This window comes from Sycon ciliatum, chromosome 8, assembly GCF_964019385.1.
Source record: "Sycon ciliatum chromosome 8, ocSycCili1.1, whole genome shotgun sequence".
NCBI classification, from domain to species: Eukaryota; Metazoa; Porifera; class Calcarea; order Leucosolenida; family Sycettidae; genus Sycon; species Sycon ciliatum.
In genome coordinates, this window is record NC_088650.1 from 12,586,505 (window position 1) to 12,608,317 (window position 21,813).

Below are 21,813 nucleotides of genomic sequence, written 5' to 3' on the forward strand. Positions count from 1 at the left end.
AGTCCTGCCTGCAGGGTGTTGTGGAGATCAGGGAGTCCACTCGATCGTACTCCCTGGCCTGGTGTACAATGACCACGTGTAGCACTACGTAGTGGTACTACTACTAGCAAGAATGTGGGGATATAATACTACTAGTGATCATGGTGATGAATGATTGTCAAATATTTGTGTCCAGATGTGGACCAACTCGACTCATGTACTCAATAATCAATGAAATCGACAGTCAGCGTAGATGCCGTCATGTCATGCTTTACTGCCTTTAGTTTACAGTTTAGACTAGATAAGAGTTGTGTGACTCGAGGTGCAGGCTAGGCTAGGCTGGCAGTGCAGAGTACCGGTACTAGCGGTAGATCTACGCGGTAACGGTACGGCGGTAGTGCATGCACTGGTTGCACCCTACCAGTGTGCTGACAGTGCAGTGCAGCTAGTGGTCAACACCACGGCCGAGGCGCTAGGCTAGGCTAGGCTAGGCAGAGCGTGTAAATCATGGTAATAGTACGGTAGTCTATATCTACGTAACAACAAGGGCAATCAAGGCTTAATTCAATCATAACTGACATCATAATAATTATGATGTCAGTTATGATTGAAGCCTTGATTATCAGGAAACACCATCTCCGTCTTTCGAAAACCAAACTTGAAACTAACGTTACTTTAGGCTGCAACCACACTACGTACAAAATCAAGTACGCGTTTGCGTTCAGCTTTTAGATAACGCAAAGTCGCATCCACACAGCCATTTCATGCGCAAAGAATCCTTGCGTTTTGTCTGCATTTCTGGGTCCCAGAAAAATCGCGCTGTGAAAATGTATGTACTACATGTAGTAGTAGTTTGAAAAAGAGTCGCGAGCGCCTTGATATACACGTTCAAGGCCTCGGTCATCTCCTTCTCTCGGATGGTCCGCTCCAGACTGTCATCTGGCCCTGATTCGTCTTCATGGTACGCTGCCCCAAGCTGCATGAGCTTCTCAATTCCAGATTATCAGCGAAATACAATGTAGTTGCGCGGCATCTCGAACTAACAACAGCAGGCAACGGGACTGTCCGGAAATTATACTGAAAGCAAAGCCCTGGCAGATGAAATCTCAAATACTACAAACTACACTGACAAGGAAGCCGTCTACTACCGATACAGTGCAAGCCTCAACAAGAAACATCTACCCGTATGAAGAACCGAGCGAAACGCAAGGAAAAGGCGAAAAGTTGCTTTCTACAGGGGTACCCGGTTTGCTGAAACGAAACGCAGCACGTTTTGCGTTTCGTACGCGTTTCCTTGACGACATAAGCAGAAAAGTTGCGTTTACGCAGTTTTGTACCTAGTGTGGTTGCAGCCACAAACAAGCCCCTGTTGTTCCGTACTTCAGCAATGAAAAGCTGTATCATAGTAACACAGAACGGTAGTTACTTTTGTTGTACGTACATCGTATGCTGTATTTTAGTGCTGCGGTGACGCTTTGCTGCTATGCCGCATATGCCCTCACCATATCATGTCATGATAAAAACTCAAGAGTCCAGGCTGTGCCACTGCCAGACGGCCCAGAGCCTCAGAGGTGGTAGGCACAACCCGTGTGCTGAATCATGCCAACGTACATGTACATTGTACATGTACATCGACAATCAATCGAACTGTCAACCACTGAAAAGTCAAGACAGTCATTTTACTTGTCTATAGTGAATTATGAATAGTCTTTTTGCTTGAAAGACTACAAACAGTTTGGAGTGACAAGACGACACCGAGGATTCGTGAAAGCCCGGGGTTTCACTCCTTGTGTAGTGTCTGCCAACCTGTTCGTGTCTGAAGCACTTAGCATGTACATGTGAACTACAAGTAGCTAGTAATACCAGGAGGTTGTGTGATGACTGTTCAGTGATACTGATAGAGCTAGAGATACTACACTCGCCCCTCCTCCGTTGAGACACGTCCTCGTGTCTACGGGACGGGTGTTCGTGAAAAGACAGACACATGCATCTAGAATGTGTGAAGAATTTGTCTCTCTGTTGAGTGGGAAAATGTACATGTATGTGTTCGCGTCTCCATTGGACGGTAAAAGGGATGTGTTCCATCGCGTCACTCTTATTGTGGACGGTAATAATTCTTGACTCTCGTCTCTCTGGGACGGTACAACTGGAAAGGACTCGCTCACCATGTGGCGGTATAATCATTGTTACTTGTACACGTACATGGACTGGTTAGTTGGGTGCGTGCTTGCAGGGTATACAGTATTTTGGGTCTGAAACGGATTGCGTGGTCGGAACGGGGTGGACATGATCGGGATGGGTAACGAAAAGGCTAGGAAACTTTGTGGTCAGACCTGGGAGAAAGCGGTTGTAGGGGAGTGTCAGTGGGACGGAATGTTGGGCGATCTAGAACTGTGTACAGTCCGTATCGCCTATAAGGTTGGCGGCTATAGTAATATACCGGATATAGTGATCAATTTCTCAAATTCATTTTCATTTGCCATAACTAAGTATACACAGTTATCGCATATAGCAATACAGTGTAATCGTCTATGGTAATATATCGCCTATAGTGATCAAATTCATATTTCAAAACACGTTTATTACACTATTTTCGCATCGGTTATAGTGAGTGATGTAAAATCAAGCGATGTCAGAGGAGAACAGGGTGTTACTTCTTCGTGAAGAACTTGTCCAGTGAGTGTTGTTTGGTGAGTTTTGCTTTTACAAGTTGCCAAATATGCCTCCATCATGAGGAAATCCTGATTTTGTGTGTCAGGTGCTACAGCCAGCTACATGACATTGTACACGTACATGTACATGTATGTAGTACGTATGTGCAGGGCGCGCTGAGTCGTTTGACACCCCACTCGCATACATTGCAAGCAGTATCGGTCATAGTGTAACGTGCGTGGTCTAAGGCTAGGAGGCTACTACCCACAGTCAGTCAACTAACATATCAGAACTTACTCCGGCACGGCCTGGAGGTTATCTTATATCAAAGTGAAAGTGAACTTGCTCTCTCTCTGATCTCTCTCCTCTCTCTCTGATCTCTCTCTTCCGTATGAGATGCAAACTAGAGAACTTATAGTTATACAGAATCTAACAAGGCCGTTGGCAAGGGGGCCAGCTAGGAAGCTTCAGCTGGGGTCTATTGCGGGAAACAAGCAGCAGGCAGCAAAACAGCTAAAGAATGTATGCGATAGTGTAGCAAGCAATCTGGAAATGCCATTGATTACTCGCAGCGCGCATCAGTGCTACAAAGGAAGCATTGGAGCATGAGACTGATATCACAGTGAAGATAAGTCCATACAACTGCACAAGGACCTCTTGCAAATGAAACATAGCGGCACAAGTATTGTATTTGGAAACAATGAAGACTGTGTTGGTCTAGCTACTCTCCAGTGTGTAGTGGCGCCATGCAAGGATCATGGAAGAATAATCGTAAATGTAGGAAGTACTGTATTCTTCTAAACAATAAGAGTCATGCAAAATACATGTACTACTAGTCATGTGTAAACTGTAAAGCAGGGATACTACAATAGTAATATATCGCTTATAGTGATAATAATAATAATAATTCGCGGGATTCGCGTTGGCATCGCTTGAATGTTCAGAAACACACAAACTAGCCTTCGCTTCCGCAGGCCACCACTATGCCTATGCCTTGCACACCTGAGTGGCGAATGCAGACCTCACAAGTGAGTCAGGGGAGAGTAGGTGAGTCTCTCAACCAATCGGGCGTGTAACGGCCCATAACCCTGTAAACTGCATCCTTGTTACCCTCACTCCGAGCTGTGAGTACCCAGTTGACCGTGGGTGTCGGCGCAGTTCACCACGCATAAAAAGTCTTTACTCACGTAAAAAGTCTTTGCACGCTCCCTGCTACCAGCGCGGGTCTCGAACTCGGGACCTCATGATTCGCGTGATAAAATGCTCAAAATCAAACACCAACGCTATAGGCGATACTGACTGTACTTCATGTATCTGGACGGACAGGAAGGTATATGGAGGGTTGTGAGTCCTAGGCTGTTGATCGAATGGTGTGACGGGGACTGGGGCTGGGATTGTCTGTGGGATGGGGTTGCTGTAGGAACGTGGAGGGCCTTGTGTATAGCGTGTAGTGTAGCAAACAAACTAAATGTGAGAGATGTTAGCAGGGGAACAACTTTGGCAGCAGAACGAGTTAGTGATAGGGATATGGCAGCGAGGAGCATAAGAACAGAATGGAAACTACTGCTGGATGGGGGAGCTTGCATAATACGCGGCGTAGCTTGCACGATAGGGGTGGCATGTGTACTAGTAACAGTTGCATTTGACCGGGTTGATGATTGAGTAGGGATACAGCAAGAAGGGTGACATACCTGGGTTGAAGGGAAGATGTGCCGTGTATCGCGACGACGATAGCAATACGCAATGGCATGGCCAATCTGCTTGCAGTATCGGCAATATGGGCGAAGACGAAAGGGCCGACGTCGCTTGGGTCGTACATATACCTGTGGCTGTAGTCCAGGGACATACCGGGCATGGAAACTCGCTGAAGAATGATGGTGATTAGGCCTCCGCGGAATATGCCGGCATAATTTCGGGAATTATCGGTGTGATTTTTAAAACGGGAATTATTGGCAATTTTTGTGGAATAATCGGTAAAATTTGAGCAATGCCCGCCTTTTTTCAATTTTTTCCATTTTAACACCCTGATTTGTACCAAAAAGCTTGTGATCCTGAATGAGTTGATCGCCCGGTATTTCAAAAGAGAAAGAAAAAAAAGTTTCCAGCCGAGTTTCACGCGAACCGTGATTTTTTTGCTCGTACAAGTGGCAAAAAACCCCTGTATCTGCAAAAAAGGGAAGAAAAAAAGCATTATTGTGAGAATTATTGGTGGAATTACGGGAATTATCGGACGTAATTTTGAGCAATGCTCAAAGGAATTATCGGTAAAAATACGAGCATATTCCGCGGAGGCCTAATGGTGATCCATTTTGCCGAAATGCGTACGTGACAGCGTCGATCTGCTGTATGGATGGACTGACAAACCGGGATTCTGCATCGTTCTCAGGTCGTCATGGGTTCAGAAACGAGGAGCAGCCGGGGCAGGAGCAGCCGGGGCAGCCTGAGCGGGTTGTTGTTGTTGCTGAGCCATACTAATGATATTCGAGAACTACGTAACGGATGAGAGGTCAGGAAACAAAGGAAAGGACGGGGACTACGAAATACAGAGAATAATTATAACAAAGCACGTAAGGTACGAATCACTTCTGACACCAATGTAGTGTCTGCCAACCTGTTCGTGTCTGAAGCACTTAGCATGTACATGTGAACTACAAGTAGCTAGTAATACCAGGAGGTTGTGTGATGACTGTTCAGTGATACTGATAGAGCTAGAGATACTACACTTGTGTGGACCTTGACATGATACACGATAGCCACCCCCGCGGTACGTGCATCTGTCTTCGCGGTGTTGGAGAACAACAATAATCATTCTACATGTACGTAAACAGTGATATGTTTTGGCTGCAGCTGGATCCGATCTCCCATTCAACGAAAATGCAGTCAACAATCTAGCCCTTGGCGGATTTTGCCGGCATAAAATTTGGCATAATCTTGGGATTTCGTCAAAAAATTATGCTCCGGCATAATAATTATACGGATTCCAACGTGTGAGGTCGGCATAATCTTTCGGTTTAGAAAAAAAAATTATGCTGAGGGGCATAATACAGCTTTGTCAGAAAGCCTACATGTTAGGGTAGAAATGCATACATTATTATGACATGTACATGACTTGATTGCGACTAGCAGTACTAGTACATGCACGTACATGTAAATGTTAGCCCATCATAAGCTATAATTAGATCTCCCATGCTTGTAACCTTGCTGTCATCACTTCTAGAACTAGTACTTCTACCACTTCCTTTTAGTTAGTCTTGGATGTTTTTTTTAATACCCCAGTTACGACTCCTTAGACCGGCATAATATACGGATTCCAACGTGTATGTAAAGGTCGGCATAATCTTTCGGTTTAGACAAAAATTATGCTTAGGGCATGGCCGTGTGTGTTTGCGTGGTTTCTCAATCCTCTCTGTACAGCGTGAATACATAGTGGAACCGAGCATAATTCAGCATATTTGTTGGCATAATTGTGGCATAATCAAAAGCATAATTTGACGATTGGCCGAGCATAGTCCGCCAACGGCTACAACAATCACTACAGAGGGTTCATAAGGGTACACTTCAACTTGTCTAGGGTGACGTCGGGGTACATTGTCATTGCAATTGGTTGGCAAGACAAAGAAATGGATACCTGGCTAGAACCCTGGTGTGTGTGCGTGACTGCGTGTGTGTGTGTGTGTGTGTGTGTGTGTGTGTGTGTGTGTGTGTGTGTGTGTGTGGTGTGTGTGTGGTGGAAAAATGAAAAATAGGGATTCACTGGCCAGAAAAGTCACTTCAAACAGCTGTGTGGTGGATACCAGGCTAAAAAAAGTGGCAGTCATTTTTAGGGTTTTACGTCGGGCCCTAGACGACGGCTACTTTGGCCAACCGGACAACGAAGAAGTTGTGACCAAAGAGAATGATTTTATTTCTTGCGCATGCGTATGTAGAATGACGTAATACTCAGTGAGTCAGGTCGCTACAGTACTCCCCCGCCAGTGGTGAGGTCGGGAGGAGCGAAGCACGATAAACAAGAAACAAGAAAGAGAAGAGAAAGGAAACGCAGCATGTACAAGGCGGAAAGGCAAAAATATAATAATATGATACAATCATATGTACAAGTGTCGTGTCCGTGTGTTTCTATCTGTATTGTATTCCGTCTGCTCCTACATGTATCTTTGTCAAGTGTTTGCCGTGGCGTCGATGTGTCTCGTCTATGAATAGCGTTGGGAAACATATCACTATTCATGCTTTGCTGGCTGGCTGCTCGCGCCCTTCGCTCCTTCAGCTTGCACGCTACTAGGACATAGTAGCAGTATATAGCTCGATGCTTTGCTTCGAGAGGTGGTGGTTGTTCTTGTTGCTTCTCTGTTGCTTGGAACTTGGTCCTGGAGTGTAGCTTTGGTCTTCTTGTGTGGTGAGGGTGAGGAATGGGTATCTGGACTCCTGGTATATTTCCGTAAAGAACCTGGAATCGTAGAATCCTGATAGGATGTCTGGCCCACTCCCCGGTCATGACATTTGGCGACCACGCCAGGATGTCCAGTGCCACTAACATTCCGAACCCTCGGCAGCGAGAGGGAGCGCTGCCAATAGCCATCGCCACCACACCGCAGCCCGTCCTGGGTACGACGATAAACTGCACCCTGGCGACCGCGGTTGGTCACCATCACCAACGCGCCCGTCCCGGAGCATGACGTTAAACTGCTGGACGTAGCCAGAGCTGGAGAGGAGGTACATCGAGGAAGTCAAGATCAAGGCAACATGCAAACGGGAGCCGCGGATTTCAAGTGAAGTTAGTTCGGGTCAGTTACCAGTTCCTGGACACGTTTCTGGTCTTGTCACCCGTCTAGTCTTGATTTGTCTTATTATATAATAGTTCATAATGATAGTAACACAGAAGCCATCCCTGCAGGCTGACCAATAGCTTGTTCGAACGTAGTTGTAACGGCATAACCTATTTTTCTAACACTGCTGTGGCTGAGAGTCTGTGCAAGACTGGCGCATTATGTGTTTCTTTGGTTCTTGGGTCGGAAGAGGTTGGTTCCTTCCTTTCAAGTTTTCAAGAGTTTTATTTTTTTGCTTTCTTTTTCAGTGCCGTTACTTTTCTTCTGTTACGAGGACGTAACATGTTCGTAGGCGGGGGATATGTCGTGTCCGTGTGTTTCTATCTGTATTGTATTCCGTCTGCTCCTACATGTATCTTTGTCAAGTGTTTGCCGTGGCGTCGATGTGTCTCGTCTATGAATAGCGTTGGGAAACATATCACTATTCATGCTTTGCTGGCTGGCTGCTCGCGCCCTTCGCTCCTTCAGCTTGCACGCTACTAGGACATAATGGCAGTATATAGCTCGATGCTTTGCTTCGATAGGTTGTTGTTCTTGTTGCTTCTCGGTTGCTTGGAATTACTTGGTCCTAGAGTGAAGCTTTGGTCTTCTTGTGTGGTGAGGGTGAGGAATGGGTATCTGGACTCCTGGTATATTTCCGTAAAGAACCTGGAATCGTAGAATCCTGATAGTATGTCTGGCCCACTCCCCGGTCATGACACAAGCGAGAGCGCTGCGTGTATGAAATTTGTTTGTGACGTGGCAACAAAGGCCGAAACAAAATCAAAAATGCAGAAAGCGGAAATGAGAGAGATGCATGACAGAGGCGGTTTAACATGTCAGAGGTGTGTTAACATGACAGAGGTGGAGAGCATGTCAGAGGCAGAAAGAAAGAAAAGAGGAAATGTACGCGTGACAGAGGAGTGTTATCGTGTTAGAGGCGGCAAGAAAGGAAATGTACGCGTGACAGAGGAGTATTATCATGTCAGAGGCGGCTGCATGTTGCAGGCTTGGCGGGATACCAGCAGGAGCGTTGCACTGATGCGAGGCATGCCGAGTGAGGCGGGGACAGATGGAGGCGAGCGCAGCTCCATGGGGTCCGGTGCCGGGCGTGTGCCTGCGTGCGTGCACATTGAGGGAGGTGGTACGACGGGTGGAGGTGGCCAATTTCCAGCTTGAGGCCAGGACGAAGACGAAGACGACTGGACGATGTGCCGTGGCAGGATAGCGGGGTATCCAGGTGGGCCGGGAGGGTGGCAGGGGCCACAGCAGCTCCGAGGCGGATCCAGTGACGAGTGGTGGTGAGGCTCAAGTTTTACGTCAACAGCCGGCGATTGACTGGATCCCGAGAGTTGAGGCGAGCAGGAAACTGCGGCGGGCCGAGCTCAGGGATGGCATGCTCAAAACTCCGAAGAGCGCAGCATCAGTGGTCACCAATTTAGGGCTTTACGTCGGGCCCTAGACGACGGCTACTTTGGCCAACCGGACAACGAAGAAGTTGTGACCAAAGAGAATGATTTTATTTCTTGCGCATGCGTATGTAGAATGACGTAATACTCAGTGAGTCAGGTCGCTACAGTACTCCCAGCTAGGGGTTTCCACAAAAATTTCTGAATATTTTCTGAATTTTGGCGATTTTTTGATTTTTTGATTTTTTTTATGAATTTTGAGTCCCTTTTAGGCCTTGACGGATTATGCTAATATTTTCGTGAAATTATGCTTTTCGCATTGCTGTAAAAATTGCAGAATTATGCTATTTTTATGCTAAAAGTTACCATATTATGCCGCATTATGCTCACATATGCTGCTAATGCAAAATGGTTCTGTGCAAAATAACAAGGGATTTTTTGTAGAGGGCGTTGTACTGCAGTAGCAAAAGTTCAACGGGGTCGATCAACGCATCGTCCGACCTAGCTACGACCATCACTGATTGTAGTGGACTGGACATATTATCAAGGGAGTCGTAAACCTACAACTTCCTAGTGCATCTACTTGTACTTGTACTTGTAGAACATGTACAACTGTATGGAATTTGATGCGAACAGGCGGATTATTACAATTTTATGCGATTCGTATGCAATTTGCCTCGAATTATGCGATTATTCGATTTTGGTAGGAATTATGCGAAAAATTATGCTAGCATAATCCGTCAAGGCCTAGTCCCTTTTGTTGAATTTTGCCATACATTACCCACTTGCATGGTTGGTTTTGGGTTTCCAGTAAGCTGTTGGATGCCATCGTCCCATCGACCTGTGTGGAGAAACCTTGGATCAAAAATAATAATAATAATAATCACCGGAACTGGAAAGCAGATTGACAGAAGATAGACCACAACCATTTTTCTTCGGCCACCATTTTGCGTTACCATGGTGTTGCCATGGTGATATCCAGAAGTTTCGGCGCAACCAGAGTGATTGGCTGAATTTTTTTTAAATTTTGCGATTTTTTTGAATTCTATCATTGAAATTTGCCTATTTTTTTGAATTTTGAATTTGAATTTTGAGATTTTTTTCTTGAATTTTGTGGGTACCCTTACTCCCAGCCTCCCAGGTCGCTACACATTCACCAGCCTTGCAAGCTGTTGAATGGTGTAATCCCAGCACAAGTAACAAATTGCTATGTCTAACATACTAGTAAGCTGTTCGCCATCGTCGCTTCCGCAATGGGCATGTCTGAGGTCTGAGGTGTGGCGTGAGACTATGTCTGTGCATGGTGTTTGTTTGTGTGTGTTGTACTGTACATGTACATATGCGTTATTTTGTTGAAGCCATCATGTCAGTGGCCCATCACTGCATCAGTTACATTGTACTGAGCACCGGTAGTACACAGGTACATGTATGCACATACACATGCATGACATGTTGGTTGACAGCATGTTACAACTTACAAGGCCTAGGACCACTGTGTTTCTTGTAGGTGTGTCCATTGTTACATTTGACTTCCCTAGTTGCATTCTTGTGACTCTGTGAGTCTCTCATGTCAATACTCATGACATGTGAACAATGAAGTGTGGCAAGCATGGGAAAGAATGGGCTTCAGGACAGTACTGTTGCGAGTGTTGGCCGTACTGTACATGGATGTTAAGTTGTTAAGGGGGCAGCCTACCCATAAATTTCATATGGCATTCAATTGACCGTAACTTTGGTGATTCTCAATGGATTTGAGTGAAATTTTGACCACACACTCCTGCCACTATGCTGGCCCTCAGGACATGATTTACAAGTTCTTGCGCCTCACTGACAGGCTTTCCAGGCCGGAAAAACTCAAATTTCCGGCATAGTGCCACGGTGTGCGAGCCACCCAGGAGCCAAACAAATGCATTTACAGTTTTTTCACATTTTCGTGCTCATTCTGTTCGTGCGCGGGACTCAAACCTAGAACAAGTCCAGAAGCAGCCATGGGTGATGGGGTAGGGCCCCTCAACGAGGCCCTGGAATCTGTCACAACGGAACGAGTTGGCGTTCTCTCACACACTCCCACAGACCCAAGTCAATTTTTGAATTTTTTTAGGTTTAGGGTGTGCTACGAGGTCGTACCTTTGATACAACATCCAGTGCTGGGACCTCCACAGCAAGCCATTTCCACAGCGCTGTACACCAAATCCAGGATACCCTCAGAAACCGGCAAAGACTACCACTCACGTTTCACTACTGCCTAGTACTGAATCCTACCTGACTTCTTGACACGACTCAAACTTGCCAAAATCACTAAATCAATGTCAACTACAATAATCAAGCCACATATCTGCAACGTCACTACAAAAAGGTAGGGTGCTGGCAAAAGTCCTGCTGCACGGCGGCGGGCTTCGCCCGCCGCCGTGCAGCCCAATACGTGGTTCAAAAACCTGATATTTTGGACTTGGAGCAAAATTCTGCACACTTTCACGTGATTCCATGATACGACAAGTTGCGCACGGTCTGCTCACATTCAAATACAGTGCTGCCAACAAATGACAGCGTGCAACAAAAAAATCTTTCCTTGCAAGGGCACATTTTCGGCCATAACTCTTGAACGGCCGGTCAGATCGGGACACAATTTTCAGAGAATTTGCAGCTATTCATGCTCTTTCAACTGACATAGCACTGAATATGAATTTACAAATTCGATTTTTCAGCGAATTTTTGGGTAGTCTGCCCCCTTAACTAATAATAATAATAAGCCTTCCCCTATTTCTTGTCCCTTTGGTTTTCGGCTTTTTTTATTTTTTCACTTTCTTTTTGCTGTCCCACCCATGGACATATTTCCTGGTGGGTCTGGCTTATCGCCTTCGAAAGAAGTGAATAAAGGAGAGATAATAAATTAAATAATACATGACTGTACTGTAAATTCTGCAAAGGTGACCACTCGGATAAGCCGACCACCTGGCCTGGAAGATCAATGAAACAGAGGATCAAGGAATGCTACATGTACATGTGCATGTAGCATTGTACCTGTCAGTCAAATGCCCTGAAAAAGGTGGCCACCTGGCAACAGACACCACGTTTAGAAGGTCCCATGCTTTGAGCGATCGTTTTAGACATGTTTCACGGGACATGTACAGTACATGTACTGTAAAACCTGACAAGGCGACCACCTGTCCTAGAAGTAAAACCAGGACTATTAAAGGGATGCTATTTCCGGTCAAATGACCCTGGATAAGGAGAGCACCTGGTAACAGAGACCGTGTTTTGAAGGTCCCTCGAGCGGTCGTCTTAGACAGGTTTCACTGAATACCGGTAAGTGTACTAGTATTAAAAGATATTGCGGCTATGTCCGTCAATAGTAGTGCCATATACAATGTGTTTGAGTGTTTGAACACAGTTGACAGACACATCTGAAAAATACTCGATGGCCAGGTATCGCTCCTACATTGTATGCCATGGTGAGTATACATGTACATGTACATGTAAGTTGTGAACCAGGGATGACCGAAGATTTGAGATCTTGGAAACTTATACAAAGTCAAGTACATGCATGTACATGTACAATTATATCTATGGAAAGGCGATGTTGGCAGAAGGAGCGTGTATTTCTTTATACGTGTAATCTCAATATTAAGAATTTAGAGGCCACATGCCTCGTACTGCTCTTTTCTCTCCGAAACTCAACAATTGCAAGCCAGATACGAAAGAGAGAAAAAATCATCAGTCACACCACCGGGACTCGAACCCAAATTGCAATGTGTAATCTCAATGTGTTTTACATACATGTACATAATTTGATGGGAGCGTGATTTAGCAAATGTGGGCAGCAGAGGCTGGTCAAAATTCATGATGAATATAAATATACAGGTAAGGTAGCTAGATATATACATGTATGTACCGGTACATGTATGTACGTGTACTAGTATATCTCCAACTAGCACCAGAGCACTGGGAACAAAATGTCCGTATCAAGACCAGGTATAAGGGATGTGCTCCATCAGCGGCTCGACACTGGCATTACATTCTCTCGATTCTCGCTCTATCTCTCTCTCTCTCTCTCTCTCTCTCTCTCTCTCACACACACACACACACACACACACACACACACACACACACACACACACACACACTCTCTCTCTCTCTCTCTCTCTATCTATCTCTCTTTTGCAATCTCTCCATCTCTATCTCTATTTCGCGTGTCTAGCTCATGGCTCTATGAAACTTTCAGAATTATGGTCACATACCAAACATCTGCGCCAATTTTACCTTGATCCCGAGACCATTGGTCGGGGGAGCTCACTTCACCTCACCGGCACAGCTCAATAGCACCTACACGCCCTTTGTAGTCCCCTATGTTCTCTTGATGTTGTTGTTGTTGTTTTTCTCTTCCATTCTATGTAGGCATGTGCACTTTCATAAAAATAGAAATATAAATGTTGAGAGTACCATACCACTGAATACTGAACAAGTATCTGTTATTCTCCCTGTCAAGAAAAACATTACATTACATTACTGAAGGCATGCATAATGTAAGGTGATCACAAGTCTCCAAAGTCCTTGAATCCTCATTATAGTGACAAGTGTTTCCATGGGAAGGCGGATGTTGGACTGTATGCCACAATTGTTCAGAGCATTTTATTTTCAATTATTGCTCATCAGTGCATTGTAGCTAGGTAGGTCCTTGCTGACATCGGCAGCAGCTGACTGATCCACTGGGTATGCCGGGTTCTGGGCTGGGTGTGCCGGGGTCTGGGCTAGGTATGGCGGATAGGCAGCTGATGGCGGGCCCGATGAAGCAGTAGGCTCGGAGGCATAGTTGGGAATAGCGGCAGCTGGAGGGTATGCTGCTGGTGCGGACGCGGTGGCAGGGCCCGCAGCACTTGCGACTGGATACCCTATGCCTGCAGGGCCCGCTGGAGGATAGGCGGGATTAGCGGCTGCTGCCTGAGGTGGTGCTGGGTATTGCCGGTCGAGTGGAACGCTCGCAGATGGTATGGCCTGGGTCACTGGTGCGGTCCCAGATGCATTCGCCTCTGCTCTAGCCGCAGTAGTCACAACTGTATTGGACCTGCCCTTGAGTTTCTGTCGCGCCACGCAGCCAATAGTACACAGCATAAGAGATATAGCGAGTAGTATGCAACCTGCTATCAGGAGCCCAGTTATCTCAATGGCAAAACTCGCTCCAATGCACATCCAGCCAGCGAAAAACAAGAAAACGGAAAAAATGACTAGGAAACCCAGATGACAGCCTGAGAGAGCAGAGCACATATGCACGCAACCATACACATCATTATGTTGGCATGTACGCAAAACACACACAAACACACACACACACACACACACACACATGCCCAAAACACACACGCCAACTCATCAATACATATTTGAATTTTCATATCCAACAGTACTGCAGACCACGGGTTAACTAGAGATGTGATCTTTGTTCAGTGAACTTCACACAGCCGCAATTCGCTTTGCTGAGAATGTGAGGCTAAGACTTCTGAACCATGTGTGAGAGCTTCAACTCTGACCTCAAGTGTGCCCTCTTCTGATTCCTGATGATTTCATACATTTGGGTTTCCAATTGTCCTGGAATTCTCAAGTAGATTTTGTATGCAACAAAGCTAGCAAATCTGTAGGTTGTCTGGTGTCTCACTTCTCCCGCTTGTCACTCGAATATATTCGTCTCTTTTATAAATGCCATCTTCTTCCTATCTTTCTCTATGGTGCCACTGCTTGGCATTCCCTGCTTAGTAAATCTGCTGTTCAGACACTAGGAATACATGTACAGTACATCATGAACGTGTGTTTAAATTTTTTGATCGCAGAGACAGTAATGCGTTCTGGTCTATCGTATTAAACTGAACTTTGTCCCTGAACATCTCAGCAAGTATAATTATTAGTTTACTTTTGCACGGGACACTCACAATGGCATAGTACTTCCCAGAGCTTTGTCAACTATGTTTATCAAATCCCCTATCTTTTCTGCATATTCGTATTGGCTCAAGCTGCCCATGGAAATGAAGACAATATCCAGTATTAGACAGTTAGAAGACCATGTTAAATTACATGCCAAGTTGTAGGCGCACTCGCCTCTTTTGTTAACTTATCTCGCCACTATTCACCATGGTCAACATAGTGATAAATTTCACCCCGCTGATGCGTTCTTTTCTTCCGATTATTGTTCTTTCCTTTTTCTTTCTTTTTTCCTTCTCTTGCCATGGCTGGCTAACGCCCCGCCCCCTTCTTTGCATTGGCTTCTGCCATTGGATGATGAAATAAAATAAAAGAAGAAAAAATAATATTGCCCACTCATTCTTCTTCACGGTCCCTGAAGCAGACTTATTACTGTTATCATTCAATTCTAATTGAAAGAGCACAGCAATAATTAATATAAATTTAGAATGTTTGCTCGCTCATTTCCGAATACAGAAGACGGAAGATTTCATTCTCCGTGTTTCCAAGACATCAGGTTGCCCACAGTGTAAACAAAGCACAACCGGAACAAAACTTTCAATTTTCTCTGCTGAGCATGCACCGGCCTACACAGCTAGCAGACAGGAATAGACTTACCATGTGCACCATTTGCACCTACTGCAGGCGTGTCACCGTGAAGTGTCCCTCCGTCATTAAAGTCTGCATAGAAAATGGAACAGGGGCAGACACTGCTAGTGTATAGGAAGCTGAGGGCAGTTCACAATGACCAGTACACATACATTAAGTAAAGCTTTCACATAGGCAAGCACACCTTTAAATAGTCCACTAATTCTCAACTCTGCCATGTACGTGCACCAATAATATCAATTATTGTGTGTGTGTGTGTGTGTGTGTGTGTGTGTGTGTGTGTGTGTGTGTGTGTGTGTCCCATATGGTGCAGTGGTATGTGCAGTCGATTTCCAATCGAGAGGTTGCGGGTTCAATTCCCGACGATTATGGTCGCACACGTCTTTCTTCTCTTTCTCGGACTCTTCCTGGCTTTTCTTTCATTATCCTGGGTGGTTACCAACAGCCAGTGTATGTCGGAGTATGTGGTGTGGTGTGTGTGTAGGAAAAAAATGGAAAAACGAAAAATAGGGATTCACTGACCAGAAAAAGTCACTTCAAACAGCTGTGTGGTGGATACCAGGCTAAAAATAGTGGCGGTCAATTCATCAGCCTTGCAAGCTGTTGAATGGTGTAATCCCAGCACAAGTTGCTATGTCTATCATAGCTGTTCGCTATCATCGCTTCCGCGATGGGCATGTCTGAGGTCTGAGGTGTGTGTGTGTTTGCGGGAGATGGTTCTTGAGTGCTGGCGGGCTAGCTTCGCATAAGTGTCTCTCCAACTCGGCTGCTGAAATGGCGTCGGTCTCGGCTGTGGCATCGGCAGACTCGGTCCGGAAACAGCGGGTTGCCCTGCCCTGCTGCAGAGCGCATTGTCTGGGCTGCGGTCGCTGCTGCAAGTCATCCCGTGGTTTCGACCTGCATACATGTACATGTAGCTGTGCTAATTTCCTGTCCAGGAAGTAGAGCGGCGTTTCTGGATCCAATGCTGAACTCAGTGCTGTCGACCCCTACACAGGGGACACGTGACCATTTGATGGCAGTGTTACCAAGGACCAAGGACCAAGGTGTGTGTGTGTGTGTGCATGTATGTGCGTGGGGGGGGGGGGATATCCCTCCCCGACCACCGCTTCCTATGCCGGACCTGTGGACAGCGCCCACGGAAGGCCATGCGGAAGGGTTGCATGGCACTCACTGGTCTATAGTACACTGTCTCGTGCCACCGGATTCATTTAGTAGGCACTGTCGCTGGTGATGTTACGTTGCATGGGCACGGTTATCACCTGAAACGAACCTTTTTTGCTTTGCTTTGTCAACTACGATCACTTGTGGTACTACAGTTCACGCTCATAATAACGTCTTGACTGCAATCCATAACTTTATAAGTATTATCATCACCATCTGCAACATACTTGTACATCGGTGCTTGAAGTGAGAACTTACTAGACATATCTCTGCAGCGTAGGTAGGTCTTCACAGCACTGCACAACGTGGAACACTGAAACAGAAGAGAGCAAACAATGAGCTATCACTCAGTGAGTGCACAGCTAGACCCTGAATCCTAGTCACATCTCAGTGGAAATATTGGTAATTAGCAGTAAGCTAGCATGGTGCTTGCTGCGAAAGTCATACTCTGTGCACCTGTGTATCTCTGTCATAATAATACTGGCTATTGTGCAATGCAAAAAGCTGAACGCTGCAAAACAATTCACCTCGTAGATGCTAGTACGTGTACAATCATGTAGATACACATGTACTCAGAATCTCACAATTGAGTTCGACTGCGTCGCCGGTAAACAAATACCTCGTCAGAAATCAGTTGGGATCTTCTAAGTATTAGTTCATCATGTCATGTAATACAAATCCCCATCTGGTAGGGCGCAATCGCCCAGTTTCGGTGGACATGCGCGACTTCGATTGGGAATGAAGGAGGCAGGGAGCGTTTCAGCTTCCTCGGACCAAGACCATTCGACTCAGCACCCCGAAGACTACAACTGGTGAAAATTTGATTTTAGGTATACTTCCAAGTTTCCCAAATCTATTTCAGTTTCAGTCTGCTTTCATTGTGTTCAAACCTCTTACCTAGTAGGACCTAACCGATCAGATGTCGTTGGTGTTCTACAATCCTGGCCGTCATGTGCACCTTCCCAAGCTCAAAATAATGATCTCCACAGCAATACTATTAATTGTGTCGCTAGTGAAATCTTTTCCTCCGGTGCTAGATCAGGATAACTAATTACTTGGCGAGACAATAAATTCAAGTCAAGTATCTACCAGGAGCCGGAGAAGGTTTCTGAGCTCTCTCCCTCTCTCTCTGAGCTTTTAACTTGCATCGTTCCGGTACGCGGTAGGGTACAATCCGCATGCGACAGTGAACCGTCGATTGATAGGAAACGGCGTTACGTAGGGGTTCACGTGGGCATCAGCGATCACTGACGGACAAGGACTTAGGTATTGACAGGAGATCGACTACTGTCTGTACATGACCGTGCATGTATGTCATTTTCATTTGACATGCATCATGATTGTACAATGTCATCTGCAGCTGCAGTTCTACCAACACAAAGTCTGATCCTGCCACTGCCATCGATGTCCTACACGAAAGTGACGATGTGAGTCGAGCTTGAGCCAGCTCAGCTCAGAATTATTTACTTTAATAGTTGGAACTATGAATGTTATGTACAAGACGTTTGACACGATGTCGTCATTATCAAAAAATCATCAACGAACGTTCGAACATTCATGCGTGGGATCGCGAGTCCTAAAAATACACGCAAGCTTTGTCTTTGCCTGAGCATGAGGACGGGCTGGGGCCAGTGGGGGTTCTTGCATCTTCATCTGCGCTGCACTCAGGCTGCAGTGCAGGTAGATCTAGTACTACATGTAGGTGGTCGCAGTGACACCCATCCACATAGCGCTGCATGCACATCCGAACCAGTGTGCAAGTGATGTTTAAACCTGAGCCATTCACTCTGTCGCTTAGGGCCTAGCCTAGCCCTAGGACAGAGTGTCGGGAAGCGCCATTCACGACTCCCACGGCCACCTGTCTAACAAGTATCGCTACCAAACACTGGTAGCATTTACTCGTACAGCAGCAGACTAACCACGCACAGACGCATAGTGTGTTCTGCGTCTTTTGAAGTTTTGTTTTGCAGGCATTCTTCGAGCAGTAGGTTGAGCGTGTGTGCGCAAAGGCACAGTGCAAGGTAACAGGTTGCCTCATTCCGCCATGGGCGCCGCGATGTCTCCATTACCTGATAACTGTCCAGAGTACTTTGGACTATGCCAGCTAGGGACCGGCGGATTCTGCTCGAAAAGGTGGCAGATTCTGCTCGAAAAGCAGTGAAATTGGCAAAACTATACAAACCTTATGGCGGGCAATTCCCCGATCTCTGCTCCATTTCTTTATCCACATACCAAACATGCATGAAACCAGAAAAAGTACCGAATTCTGTGAATTTTTCTGCCGGCAGAATCCGCCGGACCCTAATGCCAGCACATCTTATGTTCACTGCTTGTCTGCTAAACTCCGAGACAAACTTGAGTCAACCAGCAATATATGTACAATGTACATGTACATGTACATGTACATGTAGGTGCCTAAGGCGGGTGTTTGGCCATGATCAGTATACTTCTATCGATTTCATTCTCACCAAATATATCCTGTATACTTTCTCTCGCCGTGTAAACTTGAAGCTGTTTGTGTTTGTTTTTAGGTGTCTATCGCGTTGCACCAGTCATCTTTTAAGCACGATATTTACCCCCCTCCCCCCCCCCCCCCCCCCCCGCTCTGCATCATGCCGCACAAAATAAATGCTGCTACCCGCGGTCAAGCTTCAGACGCTCTGAACCTACCCAGAGCTACATTGTACATGTACATGTACGTCTCGTTACGGTCTGAATGCTATTTCATTTTTGGCAGCAGACAGATGGAACATGCTTCCACCTGGATGTCGTCAAGCTAAGCCCCCTTTCTGCATTTGTCACAAGCACCAAGTCATTCCTAGGGTTCCCAGTAAAAAGGCAACGCCAGTTGGGAGTTCCCTAGTAAAATAATAAATTCTACTACTACTATACTACTGCTACTGCTTGGTAAATGTTATTTTTTAATATTAAATTTTTTGATAACGTATTAACGACCTACATGTACATGTACATGTACTTCTTACTTAGCCTACTAGGGATGTCAATTGAATAATTATCCTATCCACGATGGGAATTATGTAACCGTATTGCGTGACCAATCCTTTCAATGTTCTGATCTTTCCTTATTTTCTTTTCCACCTGGACTCTTCCTTGGTCTATCACCCTGGAGGTCTCGAGGCCTGCCCAGACTGACCGGAGAGCCGCATCGACGACAGTGTGCGCCGACTCGTGTCCTGAGGTCAACGCACTTGATTGTGCAGTTATCACTGTACTTCACATTGTACAACCGTATGTACCAAAAATCTCCTTTTTTTACTATTTTCGCCTGTTCAACGATCAAAGACTAGAATCTGATAAGACCACTGTCATGTTGGGCAGCGGAACCTTTTAATAATAATTAGAAGGTTCCGCTAATTATTCAATGAATGGACATCCCTACGCAAGAAGTGGGTCTACATGTACATGTACATGTACATGTACTATCCCGGCATATAATGAAGGTACACGATGAAGGTGCGTTCAGCCATGTGAACACCAACAGATGTCAGTCATTTGCCCCGCCCTGTATGGGCCTTTCAAGTTAAGTTGAAGTGACCCTCAGGACCTTCGCAAGTACATGTACATGTACATGTACATGTACTTACTATGTACTTGTACACTATGTACATGTACATGTACATGTAAGTGCAGAAAGTCATGTACATGATGTATATCTGCCACACATTGAATGCACAGCATGCTTGATGCTCCTATCAAACTCCCATTCTCAACTCCCACAGTGTGATAAATTAATTAGGCATTCTAAAGAGAGCGCCTTCACTATCCAGGTTACTAGTACATGTACATGTATGTTTGGTCTCTATTCATCCGCATACCGTCGTCTCTGGTACGGTGTCATCGTGTCCATTTCCACTGCCTTCTCCTACACAACTGCCAGCGTAATAAATTAATTGATATTTACATGGTTGCAGGCAGGCATAGTGGGATGGTCTAAGACCATGATTGAGAAACAGAGGGTACCAGGTTCAAGTCCTGCATGGAAGCGGAAGGATTTTTTCCAGCCGTGCTGCGACCCACAGTTAATTGGGAACTCGTGGCCTGGCACGAGGAAAACATGGATGCAGTGAATGGGATTTTCGGTCTTTGACCACTTGCTGGTGAGCTGATCTACTCACCTCCCACCGCTTTAGGAGCTGCATCTGCGCCTTGATCCTTGAAGGGTGGTGGCGTTCCTACGGATGCGGAAAACCCGGCTTCCAGCCGAGTCTCACGCGAACCGTGAAATTTTTAATTAATTACATGGTTGTATTATTCTCCACATTGCCCCTTTCCGCACCTGAGCCTTCCAAGTGACCTACGGACGGATCCGAAGGCTGTCGGTTTGCGCTTCGTAGATGTGTTCGAGCTAAGTTGTACAAAAGTAACACGTTAGGTTTTTTAGTTGTACATGTACATGTAGGTGTCAGGTCGTTGAATGTCTCAGGACCCCCAGCTGTTATGTCCGTTTTGTGCCTTGTAGTAGTTGTCTGACTGCATAATCTTGTTCGTGGATTGTTCGCTCGTAGCACATTGGTCCTTCCTGTTATACTACATGAATACTACTGTACTGGCTCACCATCCATCTACAGTAAAACCTGTAACTAAAGACCACCGTGACTAGCGACCAGCCTGGTACTACAGACCACTTCGCCAGGCACGTACATGTATGGTCTCACATTCATGATGATTGTGGTGGTGCTGTGCAAACCTAAGGACCACCTGCCACTAAAGACCGCTTTCTCTGGCCCCAAGGGGTGGTCGTTAGTCACAGGTTTTACTCTACATATACATGTTACACACAATGTACATGATTGTACATGTATATATGTATACTGAAATAACCACATGAACGGCAGTACTACTTCAGTAGTCTGTGCATGCATTGTATACAGCGTGAGGTCACAGCACAACCGGAGAATGCCTTTTTTCCCAAACACCCAATGTACATGACTGTATACTTCAGAAGTAATTATAATTATCAGGCGCGTAGCACCGCCGTTGGCGGTGGTCCGGCCAGGGGGAGGGGGGATCCGGAGGGATCTGCCCCCGGAATGTTTTTGAAATTAGGGTGCAAAATCCTGCATTCTGGGCACTTTTGGCATTGTTTTACTATGGTGGTCGTGGTCGGGCGAAAAAGTGGTCCGGCCAAAGCCGGACCGGCCGGAGCGGCTGCTACGCCGCTGATTATACAATATACATGTACACCGAAGGATGTACCCAGAGTGCTGACAGTGCTCAACACCACATGT

At 45.9% G+C, this 21,813-nt stretch overlaps 1 long non-coding RNA gene across 1 annotated transcript; it reads right to left on the reverse strand.

Annotated features, from left to right (window-relative positions):
* Positions 1-13,200: 13,200 nt before the first annotated feature.
* On the reverse strand, positions 13,201-16,097 carry LOC135823485 (uncharacterized). The gene is made up of 2 exons (XR_010554721.1): positions 15,410-16,097; positions 13,201-14,085 (listed from the first exon to the last, which is right to left on the reverse strand). It is a non-coding gene; the product is annotated as an uncharacterized LOC135823485 (long non-coding RNA).
* Between the last annotated feature and the right edge of the window lie 5,716 nt (positions 16,098-21,813).